We start from the raw sequence: 14,504 nt of genomic DNA on the forward strand, positions 1-14,504 counted from the left end.
TTGTTATAGTTATATAGAGTTAGTTATCTTCAAGTGTGCTTATAAAAAAAACTTGTGTAAGGTCATTGCTTTCTTTTAATTGAACAACAATCTGAATTGAATAAAACATTTCATTTAATAAATAATTTATTCATATCAGAATACTATTTATGAAGTAATAAACTTGTTTATATTTTAATATAAACTATCACATACTGACCGACAAGCGACTAGTCTTATAAAAAATTATTTTTAAAACCAATAGTCTAAGTCTAAATGATGTATGATAGCGTTGTTTTTGATCCAGTAATCTTCTTAAATCGAAACATAAACAATCTTTTTTTGAAATAAATCACTATACTCATATCAACAACAACAAATTTTGTCCAACCTTACAAATTGTCGTTTTAAGATGAAGCTAATAATTAGCTTCATCTTAAAAATTATATAATTATTATATAATGAAGAGCAAAATAGCATACGCTCTCTCTTCTACTAAACTAAAAATGTGCCTTATTAATTACTTTTAATGATATGTACGCAGAATTAATCAGTTTATTTATTGTACAACGTCTCAACTATTTATTTATATTATGGCTTCAATTAGTGACTATTGATAATGCAAATATTGAATAAGGTATAAATATTATCAATAGATTATTAGGTATTTATTACTACTATAATTATTCCGCTATTCCAGATCGATGATTGCATTAATTTTTATCTAATATTTGTTTGTTATATAATTAGTAATTTTGCATTTGCTTTTCAAAAATTAAAATTTCAGAATTGTTAATTTTTTTTTTAAATATATTTTGTAACAAGTGTAAAACAGTTTCTCACGAGAGTGTAGTCTCAGCACCTGACTAGTATCAGACAATACCTTCATACGTCTTATTAAGAAAATGGAGCTATTGCTTTTATACTGATAAAGAGAAAAAAATTTTCCTGGGATTTGAAAAAATTTCTTCAAATGTTCATCTTATATGCTTTTCGCATTCATTGATTCGCTTAACCAATTCATCTTTGAATTTGTACATTTGATTCTCTCTCCTTCTTATAAATCATTAAGCGTGGTGACCTAACAATATCGCGTCTCCAATATTTAAAACGATAGAGATCAAATACTTTTTTTCGAAGCAAGCTTTTATTTCTTAGAAAACCTTTGTTTGTTCGTTTTCAAAAAAAAATCATTAATAATTTTTATAAAAATGATTAAATATTGCCAAATAAAACAAATAATTCGATTTTTTTTAGTTTGATAACGAATCACATATGGCGGTATCATCGCTTTTATATCTTTTTAAATCGTATTTACAATTTAAATTTGGCATACAAATGTAATAAAATAAACTGCAGATTAATATCATCATGACAGATAAATTAGTTTTCAACCTTGTCAAACCTATATCAATTTAGAATAAAATATTAAATTACCAGGAAAGATTTCTAGACCAAAATAATTTGAATTAAAGGTTAAATATTAATAAATAAATAATAAAAAAAACATGATGTAATTTTTTAAACGGAACTATTTTTATTTTTTGTGTTAAAAATATTTTTTTAATCAGGTAGTAAAATCGCAACATAGTAAATTTTAAAACAGTCAAAATTAAAAAAATAATTGCTGTAAATAACTTCTGTTTACTGTTTTATTCACTCTAAATTCGACCTTCGTTCAAGATTAATCAAATTTGAATCATCTAATTTCAAATCATGTGTGTATGATCTTCTGCTTTTTTTATATCAAGTTTAGTCCCAAGTTTGAAACGTTAAAATGATGCTGAGAATAAAATTTTTTTATAGGAGTTCATAACATCACCCACCATTAGTCCATTTCCGGTTATCTGTCTATTCGTCTCCCAACACGATAACTCAAAAACAAAAAGAGATATCAAACTGAAATTTTTAAAGCTTGCTGATGACGTAAAAGTGAGGCTGAATTCGTAAATGGCCAACATAAGGCATGCACCAAAACCTTCTTTAAAAAAATTAAAACCATCTTTAAAAAAATTATTTAGATGATGCTGTACCCGTTTCAAATTTCGTTGCACTTTCGAATGTTGCCATTGACTTTTCTAAGAACAAAATATATAAGAAGTGATATTTGGCAAAAACGGTTTTAGACTGACAAAAAGGACGACTGAATAATTGCGTGAAAAGACTATTGTTTAGAACTTTGAGCTCATTGTTTCTGACATGGTCCTAGATGTTTTCTCAGAAATAATAGCTTTCCTAAATTTTTCCGAAATTTAGAGGTTTCTATTTATCCCATTAAAATAATAAAGTGCTATATAATTATAAACTAGCTTGATACCCGCCCGTTTCGCTGAACTTAAAAGTTAAAAACACCGCTTTATAGCATCCACCTCTCTTAATGGGCACAGTTTGCAATTTTGTTAAATGTAAAATAGTCATAATTCATTGCGTATATCATAAAAGTTGGCCATGAATGGTTTGACATTTTTTATAAAATTTTTAAAATAGTAATGGCAGATTAAATTTTATTTTTTTAAATATATCTTTATAAACTATAGCTCATGTGTTATTCTGAAGTATGAGCTATATTGCTGTACAGTTTCATTAAAAATAATTCGCTAATTTTAGCGTGAAAGCGTAACAAACAAACATCCTTACTTTCGCATTTATAATATATAGAGATTTTCTATAAAATGTATAAGATAAATGAAAACTGTGAATGATTCGGTTCATCTTCTTTCATTTGTCAGATGAATATGTATATAAAATGTTTATTTTAAAATCTGTCTCTCAATATAATGTTGATTTGTAGGTCACATACTTTGTTATAAACAAACAAGGCCGTTGTGTCTTTAACACTTGTATGTGTATACGTCTAAGTCTAATAACAGAATATATTTCAATATTTCATTGTAATATTTTTTTTTATGACTACATTAGATTTTTAATAAATTTTAATTGATCGTATTTTTTCTTCATCGTAACTCGTCAAACGATAGCGTAAAACTTACTCTTGAAGTTTGTCTCACACAAATAGAAAGTTATATAAGACAACTAGTTATTGATTGTTTAGTAATATATTTAGATTCTTGAAAACTTTGTCATAGTTTTTGTTAATAAAACTTTTTAATATTTTCAAGTTTTTTAAAATTTTTAATGAAATTTTGAAAAACATTTCTTTGAATTGTTTTTGGTGATATACCGACATTTCCACAGAAAAATGGTTTTCTTCGATAAATGACGATATCACACAAAAATCTGCGCCATGTAGACGCTCTAAAAATTGCAACGTTTTCATTCCGTCTTTATACTGCATAGGCAAAAGGTTGTGCAAAACGTAGCGAGGGGACCAGCTTTACGGAAAATTTGAACATGATTTTGACCTGCTTCAAAACGTCGGATTAACATGAAATTTCACATACTTATCAAGGATGATAATACACTAATTTAATAACTTATTTGATTTTCCTTATCATGATTTTCAGGATTAAGTATTTCCAAATTGTATTGATAAAAAGTTTAGTCTTTTTACCAGAGCACTTGATTAGAGAGAACTTCAGGTCAACAGAATTTCCTAAGGCAATAAGTTTATAAAGACTAAGTTTTGTCCATAGTTTTTATATAAATATAATAAATATTGATGTCAAAGCTTACTAATAATTGCTTTTTTAAGGGCGAGGAAACACGTACTACAAAATTACCGAAATTGATTACAAGACATATAGATTAACCTTAAAATGGTGGAGTTTGTTATATAAAATCATGAAATATCTAGCAACAAATATGAGTGTATTTGAAAAAAATATCGTGTGAGCAAGATTTAGGAACTAGTTTTTCGCTATCTTATGACTAGGCAAATGTTTAAATATTAATTGATCGTGTTTTTTCTTTCATTTTTTAATAATAGTTGTATAGTTAAATATATGAATCATTTAACAATATACATAATGTTCACTTAAAAATGCCACCTTTTGGCTAATGCAACAATAGTTTTAATTTTGAATGTAACCTACTTTGGTTTAATGACAGGTCTATTTTTATTTTTTATACTACGAGACAATTTCTAGTTAAATGTTGCGTTAGTTAACGCATAATTTAACATTTAGATACACAAAATAAGAAACTCAACTGAATTTATGCCTGCTATGTAGGGAGCGAAAATTTACATTTATATGTTTTTAAAAACCATTTAAAACAAGTGAAAAAAAAATTGATTGCAGAATAAAATTTCCATTCCAATTTCAAATTTCCATTTTTATACCATGTATATATGAAATATACATAGTATATTAAGTTTAGTCCAAAGTTTTATACCATGTATATATGAAATATACATAGTATATTAAGTTTAGTCCAAAGTTTGTATACCATGTATATATGAAATATACATAGTATATTAAGTTTAGTCCAAAGTTTGTAACGCCTAAAAATATTCATGCTACGAAAAAAATTTTGGTATAGGTGTTCATAGAATCACCTAATTAGTCCATTTCCGGTTGTCCGTCCGTCCGTCCGTCCGTCTGTAGACACGATAACTCAAAAACGAAAAGAGATATCAAGATGAAATTTTTATAGCGTACTCAGGACCTAAAAACTGAGGTTAAGTTCGTAAATGAGCAATATGGGTCAATTAGGTCTTGGGTCCGTAGGACCCATCTTGTAAACCGTTAGAGATAGAACAAAAGTTTAAATGTAAAAAATGTTCTTTATAAAAAAATAAACAACTTTTGTTTGAAAAATTTTTTTGTAAACGTCACTGTTTACCCACGAGGGCGCTTATTAGGTGCAAATTTTATAGTATGCATTAATATGGGAATATCAGTGTGTGTGTAACTATTTAAAAGTGGATATCTTTTTTTATTAACGTGACGTCAAAAAACAAACGATTGCTTCATCAACACTGTCTATACATGGTATTTCAACAATTAACTCAGTCAATTGTTTGTTTTCACTTGTTTCATTTCAAAATTTCGAAAATTTTTGTTTGACTCTATAAACCTTATCCAAAGACTCACTATTTAATCTTAGCTACAAAATTTTTAAACTTTTTTCCTTTATAATTTTGGAAAAATTTAAGATTTTTCCTAATTTGTGTCCTTGAGAACGAAAGTTGTTGATTTTTACATAAGAAACATTTTTTTTTTCATTTAAACTATTGTTCTATCTGCTTTAAAGGTGTCCTATCTGTCCTAAAATCTCAAATCACTTTTTATGTCCTGAACTATAAAAGTTCAGCTCGATATATCTTTTCGTTTTTGAGCAGTTCTGCTCAGAGATAGACGGGCAAACTTAAATGAATTCATAAGGTGATTTCATGAACACCTATAACAAAATTATGTTCGTATGATCAATATTTCTAAGCGTTATCGACAAGTAATGATTTCGGTAAAATGTGATTTAAAACACAAAACATAAAAATATAAATAATTAATTAACAACAAGAGTGAAATTTTTTAATTAGAAACACTATAAGATAGTATTTCTATTTTACTTGAATAAAATAAATGCACATAGATAACAATTTTTCTAATTGCTTGGTAAATAAAGTTGCTTCGTATAGTTGCTATCTGCTGGACACTAAGACCTTTAAAGAAAATACGAATGAATCAAAATATAAGCGATATGGACAAAAATTTACTCTAACAACATATACCCTAATTATACATTATATTTCATACATGAACTGGAAAATCATGACTTTTAAACGGAACACCATGTATACATGATTAATCACAACACATATAGGTATTAATCTATTATTATAAATGATAATTTTTTTAAACAGTATATTATTATCTATAATTAATTAATTAAAACATTTTTTATTTATTTACTAATGTTCCAATTATGAAAATATGAAATGTGGGTATCCAGAACAAATAAACAGACTGACAGACATACATATACTCCCCTGGTGGGGCATAGATTCACGAAAATTAAAAAAGGAAAAAGGCGAGAAATAGAAGAAAAGTGGAAGGAAGTAGGCAAAACTTTTGGACTAAGGTCATTCCTTTCTAAAACGACTGTCAAACAAACGAGTGCCTTAGACCCACAAAAGGTTTTTTCCCAAAACTAGTCGATTGTCTTTCTACATAAACTTCTTTGATAAATTTTTATAAGAAAAAGAAAAACGTATGAAATCGTCTACTTAAGTTTTAAACTTGAAAAACTTTTTAACAGAGAAAGGCAATGATGAGTATACGTTTAGAACTAAGAATTTATTGAATTTATTAATACATAATGAGCATATTAGATCCATATAAACCCGTTCCCTAGATTTGATATTTACATGCAATTTTTATTCTAAATCACACATCTCAAGAATCATGTAGTAAATTTTATTATAAAAGGAAAATAAAAATAATATCTCTTACTGATGATTACTTAAGTAAAATAAATGTTTTGCATCTGTAATTATTTATTATTGAAAGAAGATTGAAGTAACTCAGTCACCATATACCATTTTAATATTTACAATCTACTTGAATATCCTATGTTCCTTACTTTATAAGATGTTCTCTTTCCTACATAAATAGACTACTACCGCACGCCTAAAAAACTTATTGATTATTCCACTTTTATGACTTTCATATGTGTTCTGGAAGTTCTTTCGTTCGAAAATTCTCATAAGAAGATTATTTAAGAACGGGTCAATGTTGGAAACCAAGAATTACATCCGAGTCTTGAGTTAGCGTCAAATAAAAAAAATCATTTCCTTGTTCGCTCAAAGACCTCAGCCAGGCTTAGATGTTAGTCTCTTATTCAAGTCTGGTCCCGGTTCAATCTTGAAGCCTAAATCTGGTCGCCACTCTCCACCCAGGCCTGAATAAAGTTAAATTCAGCTTTGATGTACCCACCGATGCCCGAGTTTAGGCCAAGGCTAGTAAAGCAAGCCTTGATTTACTAGTCAAATTTGGCAAAAAATAGACAAAACAACGACTTATCTTATATAGCAAAGACTAGGACATGTGCTGGCAGATCAAGGCTCGGTTTATTTACATTCGACAAATCTTGGCTTCATTTTTTAACCTCTATCAAAGCTTGGACAACGAGTGGCGAACCAAGCCTTTAGTAGCCTTGGCCGAGGTTAGGCAAATACTGGTAAATTAGAAAATAACTATTGATTTTTAAAATGATCAAAGAAAAAGTTCAATTAGAAATCATTTCAAGTTTTATATGTCTGTTTAGTGCTAAAGCAAAGCTGTAAACAGAATATACTTGCTTGGTTTTACAAACGATTTAATTTTTTTTGTCTCAACTTAAAAAAAGATGTGGTTTTTATCGCGAATTTTTTGGCAAAAAGTATTTTAGAAATTAATATAAAATTTCTAAAATTGATTTTATATATTCTCAAAAGATAACTACATCACTGTTTTCAACTTTTCTTATTCTATTAACTTTTCAACGAGAATCGTTGTTGTAGCATTCTAGCAACACTAATAATCTTTTAAAAAGTTTACATAAAATAGATGGATGGATGAATGGTCAGTTTATTTCTATAAATTGAAACGTGCGTTTATTCAATTATTACGTGATTGATTTAATCATCGCTTTTTAATATTTTATGAAAACTTTGAACTTACTGTTTATAAAAATATGATTTCTTGTTTTTTATACTTAAACACATGACTGTTCAAAGTTTTAAGATCACATAAAAATTATCTAATTACCTTGGGAATTGAATACTATGGGTTCAATTCCCACTTCTTCTAATTAAAAATATTCAAATTTCAATTTTTGATAATTCACCAAAAATAGCCATTATTTATTTGATGATCTCACTTAAATTTTGTTGAAGAATTTCTTAAATTTAAGAACTTAAGAATCTTGAAATATGAATATTGAAATATGTAAGGTGTCTGTAAATTGACATTCTTAGGTTGTTATTGATTTATAAGAAAACTGCACGAACTTGTATAAACAATCTGCACGCAAATGGTAATTTGAATGTCAACAGTCAACTAGTGTGTTAATTTTGACAGCCATTGGTTAATTAGATATTTATCGTAGCATGGAAAATCATGCACAAGAAAAACCTCATTCCGCATTCGTCGAAAAAATAGCAGATATGAAGCTGCAGGCTTTTTTAATGACTAGTAGTAATAAATACTATTCGAGAGCTTTAGAGCACAATTAACGTTTTGTTACTTAAGAAATGGTTAAAAGAATACTTAATAAGTTTTTCTTCATTAAAAAAAACAATATTTCAAAAAAGGCAAAACTATTGTACGAAAAATTTTAAAACATATAATAAATGGGTTACTTACATAAGCAACAGTAAAATCGGCAAGAAAAGTACATGCGAAAAACATTTTCAGTTGTTTTATAATATGATATTTATAGGGTTGCCACCTCTCCAGATTTGATCTCTCCAGACTCCCAGTAACAATATAAATTCTCTGGAACTCAGTTTGATTATTTGTTTTATATTCAGGTAAATTTAACAATTCTGAGCAGCTTTAATTTTAAATTACTTGAGTATTAAAAACATCGAAAATATCAAACAGTATTATAATTCGGTGATATAATAAGAATAATTTCTCTATCTCTAGACATTCTGGTTTATCTTCCGATCTCCCGGAAGTTTGAGGTAGCAACACTAGATGATAATGTAGTTTTTGTTCTGTTCTCAGTTTCTTCTAAGTTCAAACAAATTAAAATGAAAAGTTCGCAATAAATTATGTTTATATTAAATTTTATATGTTGCTTTTAATTTCCAAGGATACATCTAAAATAAGACTCCATACATATTTTCAAGTACATAAAACATTTTTTTTTTTTACTAATTCTATTTTTAAACTTCACTTGTGTATGTTGCTAAAAAGTTTTTTTTTTTAATTTTACGCATATTGAACAAATTACATTGTCTAGAACACATCCGATCGACGGACGCTCGCGTACAAAGATATATTGCTGCGGTATAATAACACGTTTCGTTAAAAATATTAGTATTGTGCCTTGCCTCCAAATAAGTGTTTAATATTCATCACATTTAAAAAAAAAAAGTCATAAACATATGAAGACATTAGCAACGATCCCGCTGCGTTTAAGGTTCGTTGATATTCATTTCTTTGATTTATGAGACATTGTTCGACCTAAAATGGTACTTAGTTTGTAAGAGATTACTCTTACATATGAAAATGCTGAAATCTAAAATGCGAAATAAAACCAAAAGAACTATATTTGAGAATTTATTCCGCAATTATCTGGAGTACAAACAACAGGCGTTGCTAAGGTAATGTTTGTATACAAAGCAAAGTCGTATCTATCGAATGTACATACATTCGATAGAAACGCAATTACAATGTCATTACATTACCTCCCCGGCCAGAAAAAAAAATGTGTGGGAACGAACTAAGAATAATTTGAATTTTGATTTCCAGACATTTTTCTGAATGAAAAACAACAAATCAAAACAAGAAAATTTTGATTTTAATTTGTGTGATTATTCGTAGTTAGGGGAAACCCACAAAAAAAAAAATGGCCTTGCGGTGAAGTACAAATTCTGACAATAGAAAATGTTAGAAATTGGTTTGTTAAAAATATGGTGATATTATCAAAAATATCAGAAATTTTGAAAACCAATTTTAATCACTTTCTAATTACATTTTCTAATTACAATGAAGAAATACTTAAGAGTCTGTAAATTCTTCACTGTTGTACTTCATTGATGACTTGATAATGTTGAAGAAGAAATCGAGATGATAACGGGCAATGTATGTTGACAGGAGTTGAAAGAGCCACAGAAGTCATGAAACAACTCACCAAACCTAGACGAAAAGATGGGTGCTACGTAAAAAGCTCTTTATGGATGTTAAGCTTAACAATTCTAAGTTTAAGGGAGTGATTCAGTTCATCATTTGAATCAAATTTGTTGATCGAAATTGAATCATCTTTTGAAGATAGTGAAATTTTATTAATTTTCGGTAAAATTGTGCGAAAAGTTTTCACTATTTCCGTTACAACGAATATCGATTGTATATTCGTCTATGAAATTCAAATAATGAAAATTTCGATTTAATAAAACTTCATTTTTAGAATTAATAGCATTGGATAAAGAATTTAAATTGGTCTGAATATAAAAATTTCGATTCGAAAGGAAACTATGAAATTTTTTGATTCCAAAGACCATCGCTAATAATTCTTGAGAACATTCATCAAATCTCTGTTCAGTGTCAGTCATTTTCCTTGATGCGAACGATAAAGGTTTCCAAGTACCTTTAATTTTTTGTTTTAAAGTAACATTCAGTCCTGTAGGTGAGGAATTTGTTACTAAACAAGTTTCAGCATTCGAAACTGGATGCGCTAATTCCGGCGCATTTAATAACTTTTGTTTGATCAAATGAAAAGCCGAAAGTTGTCGTGCATTTAAGGAAAAACACTTCGTTGAACTTTGACTGTATTTGAGAAGTTGATTCAATGGAGCCAAAATTTCCCAACAATTCGGAATAAACCGATTGAACAAATTAATTTTCCCCAAAAAATTTTGAAGAGATTTAGGGGTGTTCGGAATTGGGAAATTTGAAATTGATTTAACGATAGAAGGAGATGGAGAAATTCCTTCAGAATCAATTTGATAATTCAAATAATTTAATTTTGAAACGTTAAAAATAGATTTCGATGAATTTATTTGAATTTTCGCTCCTTTGAGAATCTCAAACACAGTTTTTAGGTGTTGCTTGTGGTGAGCATCAGTTTCGCTAAATATCAGTAAAGCGTCGCGTGAGATGAAAACAAAATCAAAATCTTTAAAAAGTTCTGCCATAAATTTAAAGTTTGATTGTGGAAAATTTTGTAAATTAGGGGGAACAAATAAAAATTCAAAATTTCCAAAACTGGTATTTATGGCAGTTTTTTCGATATCACTTTCTAAGATAGGTATATGGTAAGAAGGACTCTGCAAATTTAATTTTGTAAAGACCTTTTTACCATGTAATTTAGCTCGTAAATCGTTTAAATTATTTGAAATTGGGGATTTGTCAGGTATTGTTATCGAATTCAGTTTACGATAATCACCAGATATATGAAAAGAACCATCAGGGTTTTTCCTCATATATAAAGGTGAAGACCATTTCTTTGGAAACGATTGCCTGCAAATTCCCAAATCCAATAGGTTCGAGAAATAATTTTTTGCAGCGATGAGTTCGTCGTGTCCGAGATTACGATAGTTCGAAAATATCGGACCTGAACTCGTAACAATACGATGTCGAAAAGTATATTTCGAGTTATTCTGAGAAAGTGATTTATGTTGCGAAATTATTGAATCAGTTACTAATTTAGTGTCTGATATGAATTTTCTGTTTTTGGTGGATTTTTTAGTAAACAGAGGACACTCACCATTAGCAAGATGATTTTCAGTATGTGAACTTTTTAATCCGTCAACTTTATTTGGATATTTATGTGATTTTTGGTTAAATTGTTTATTACTTCGAATGTTGTGATATGCTTCATCGAAGTATATCACAACATCGAAAAGATTCAAAGAATTTACAATGCGATAAATATATCACTTCTCCGACAAAATTGTAGATAAACTTATGATTTTTTAGTTGCCGAAAAGCAAGTCAGTGTATTAAAAAAATCTATACCATAAGTAGAAAAAACAAAGAGCTATATTTAATATATTCATTCACGCCAAAAAGAGTTCAAACTTAAATCACGCCAAATAGAGTCATTTGTGTTTTACTGGAAGCTAATAATGCGCCATTCAATGTAAAAATGTCCCTTTTTGCGTAATATCTCATGTGGTCACTTTTAATTATAGAAATGTAGCAGCAGCTGCATTTCCATTCTAGGAATTAAGCACACGAGAATTCTAAGAATTAAGCACGCCGTTGTTGCATTCTAAGAATTAAGCACACGATTCGGTGACAGAATAATTGATTTGCAATGCCCATAGAATTTGATGTGTTCAAAGACATAGCCTTACTATTACTAATTTATTTTTCCGAATCATATTACTATAGGCTATTCATTTATTGTGATTGTAAAGAAATAAAAGCAACTGTTGAATAATTTTGTTGATGGATCAGCGCCCAAGACCCCCCAAAAAGATAAAAAACGGACCTGAACAGCAGTTCCAATTATAAATGCACTATAATCCCAAAACGACTTTTTTTATTAAGACAGAAAAAATTCCTGAATATTCTATAAACTAAAACTAGGTGTAATCTTTAATTATTATTCATAAGCTGGTGGTAATTTTCCTAATTTACTTCAATATATTGGCGGAAAAATTAAAAAAAAAATTCCTCTTATTTACCAATAACAAGTTCGACCTTTGGTCCCTACAACGAAAAATCCTCAATGAAATTGAATATTTTATATTTTTATTTCTAACAATTATCCACTGAAGGAGCTTATCCACGTTATGCGTTCTCTTTCATTCCTAAAGATTATTCCTGCGATTATTTTTTAGTGTCACAAGATGCATAGTATTGAAATTTACCTTATCGATTTGGACCAAATGTTAATAATCTATTAATAGTTACGTTATTCAATTAACGTACAGTACAAATTAGCGGTAATTCTTAATAGCGGCCCTTTATATGGTGTGATTTTAGTATCCACTAGCCAATAAAATTATTAATAAAAAAATATATATTTTTATGATAATTAAAGTCTCTGGCATTATAAACATACTTAGCTATAAAATATAGCATACAAGATCTAACAGAAACAGTGTTACCGCAATATTTTAGTTTATAGTGACAACGACGTTCGTATAACAAGCATATCAATCTGACATTGTATATTTCATATATACATGGTATAAACATACATAAATGTTTTGCATAATTGAAAATTAAGAAAAAACTCTAAATCTAACTAAGTTGACCTTTCCAGCTTTAAGAAAATTAAAAAATATTTCCAGATAAAAGATAATAACCAAGATTACATTGCAAAATTATCAGTCTATTAAAATTTTGATAATTGAATACTGTTTGATCTCATAGTTCTTAGTTTAGTTAGACTCATCACAACTATGGTGGAAGCGCAAATAAATTCATAATACATATAACGAATTGATATATTACATAACTTAACTGCGTTTCCACCATTTATTTATTATATGTTGGGACGGTAGAACCATGATGATTTTTGTATTTGTGAGCACATAAATAAAATATTTGTTTTGAAGTTTTAAGGAAATTAATGATTTTTACTTTTTATTATTTATAAAAATATATATTGACCATTGTTGGAATTGTTAAAATTAAATTTCTTAAATAGTAATATTTTATGAAATATTGACGATAAACGAAATACCTTTTTTGTCATCTTTTTATGTTCTAAAAGACGCTTCCGGCACATTTTTCTAGACATCATTTCGAATCCAAGCTATCATGCGTAATTTTACGACCATTATTTCTATATATCACCAATTCTAGCTTATCGACTGTAGAACAAAAAATATTTCTTGTTTAAGATGTAGAGAAACTTTCATTTGAATCGCGACGTATTTTTTTTCTGTAAATATCGATGAGTACCTATTGGGTAATTTATATCTTTTTATGTTGTTCTCAATGTATCTAACAACCTATTTCCCTAATATAGATAGAATAAGCTAATATTGGCCTAAGATTGATTTCGTGTACAATAAGGTGCATGGGTAAAAAATATCCGGTCACAACAGTTATGTTCTGCTTGGTCACAATGATCACGTCGGGTAAAATATTAAACGTTACATCCATGACTCTCTGTAATAATCTATGTTTATGCAAAAAACATATGTGGTGTTTACTATACACAGTATTACACTAAGTAATATATTTATAATATAATTTCTTTTACAAATTACTTTGTCAGTGAAAGAAAGACATTCATTTATTGTTTTACTTAGATCGTGTCAACAAACTATGCACATTTTATACATATCGTACTCACTTAATACATTTGTATAAATCATCACCGTCTATGTCTATGTAATAATGTACCTACTATAAAGCTAATAGTACATAAGTATCAAATTAGTATGCCGTGCGAGCCACTTATTTATACCGTGTGTTTAATTGTTTATCAAATTTGGTTGTCAAAATTACCAATAAGTTACACTGTTTCAATGATCATTGTACCTATGGATTTGGTTATACTTGACACTGTTATTTTGATCTCTTAGGTTTAAAAATTCAATTATATTCACTCACAGGCAAAGATCGCACCTGTCAGACCATTTACCCCACATCCAAGCTCTCGAGGAGTATCCTTTCTGATTGTACCTCGACAAAGTTAGCCGAATTGAGATACTAACTACCATACTATCGTCTTTCTTCACAAGTATCACCTTACTATGGTTGACATTAAAGAAGCGATAATCGCTTCGGTAGCCTTCTGTGCGTATCTCTAGTTCAATTTGCATATTCATTACAAAAAAAAGAAAATTAGCAAGAACGATTATTTTCTTTATTGAGACAACTTTTATTTAGAAATAAACCGTTATCAATAACAAGAACATTGAATTACAATGCTTTATACAAGCCGCAATAACTACTGTATTAGACAAGTAATCACGAGAATGTGGAGATGAAGCTTACCTAAATTGACCT

The 14,504-nt window shown here is 28.6% G+C and overlaps 1 protein-coding gene across 1 annotated transcript in view; it reads left to right on the forward strand.

Annotated features, from left to right (window-relative positions):
- The window catches only part of LOC123305978 (A disintegrin and metalloproteinase with thrombospondin motifs 9-like), a 165,989-nt gene that overhangs the window by 97,548 nt on the left and 53,937 nt on the right, over positions 1 to 14,504 (forward strand). The window lies entirely within an intron of this gene.

This window comes from Chrysoperla carnea, chromosome 1 (assembly GCF_905475395.1).
Source record: "Chrysoperla carnea chromosome 1, inChrCarn1.1, whole genome shotgun sequence".
Taxonomy (NCBI): Eukaryota; Metazoa; Arthropoda; class Insecta; order Neuroptera; family Chrysopidae; genus Chrysoperla; species Chrysoperla carnea.